Below are 1349 nucleotides of genomic sequence, written 5' to 3' on the forward strand. Positions count from 1 at the left end.
CTCTGAGGAAGTATCACGAAACTAGTCAGGACTTAAGTGTATATTTCGTATTTTACTTTTTCCCTGTGGTTCTACTGCATCTGAGCAGCACGTTTTAATGTGATTTTTACGCATATATATATATATATATATATATATATATATATATATATATATATAACATTTTTTCAAATACTTGTTTTAGACTGAACATAGTTTGTCAAATAAGGTGTAAAAAAAAGTCATATCCTATACAGCAATGAGACATATTTCGGTTAACCCTGGATAGGTACGCTCCTCGGACACCACTTTAAGGGTATACTCGGACGCGCGCGACCCCGACGACAAAAAAAATTCTTGAAAAATCAGTTTTTGCAGTAACCTCCTTTTTTCTTTTGCCAAAAAAAACTTCAATGAATGCTTAAAACAACTGTAAAGATAAATACTACTCATCTGCAGAAAAACTATTTATTATAAATATTTTAAAAAATTAAGTAGAAAAAAAGACCTTACATAAAAATTCATAAAAAAATTTTTATACATATATGCACAAATCCTTTTAGGAATTGATTCTTGAATGGTTAGGACACATCTTGATGTATTTTGGATGAAGTCAGACCCATGGAGGTGAAGATCTGAAATGAGAAAAAAAGGGTAACTTTTTTTGGCAAAAAAAAAATTGTCCAAATTTCATGAATTTTTTGGGGTACCCAAATGAAATAGGAAGTGGATATTTTTTTTAGGGAATAGACATATGTTATCCTAAAATAGAAATATGTAAAAAAATCTTCATTATTTTGTAAATTACATTTATATCAGGGGCCATATCTAAAGGTAATTTTTTGAGTACTTAGAAATTTCGTAAAAAAAATACATATATTTAATATATAATATGATATTTACGCAGGTAAAAATATACCAATATATCACAAATTCTATAGGGAACAAGAATATATATAGATAGGGCAACTTAAGCTTCGGATATGTCCACAAAATGGCCGCCAACCACACTGACTCAGACTCCCTAATCTGCCACTTGAAATGTAGAAAGGGTATGTCAATTTCAAGGTGTTATTTACTAATCTAATTATTCTTGGATATGCATAGAAATTGTATGGTGGGTTGCTGGATAATTGTCGATTATTTTACGACTATAAAATTAAAATTCTGACCCCTAAAAAAATTTTTGAAGGGAAATAAAATCGAAAAAAAAAGGTAAAACAATATAATATTTTAGCTAAAAAAATTTGATGATATTCAATCAAAAGAGAAGTAAACAAAATTTTCCGACAAATAAACCTCTAGATGAATCATTACTCTATGATAGTTCCTTAGTACGTAGTAATTTTGAAAGAAATGGGAAAAAACGA

Source organism: Palaemon carinicauda, unplaced genomic scaffold (assembly GCF_036898095.1).
Source record: "Palaemon carinicauda isolate YSFRI2023 unplaced genomic scaffold, ASM3689809v2 scaffold1363, whole genome shotgun sequence".
NCBI lineage: Eukaryota > Metazoa > Arthropoda > Malacostraca > Decapoda > Palaemonidae > Palaemon > Palaemon carinicauda.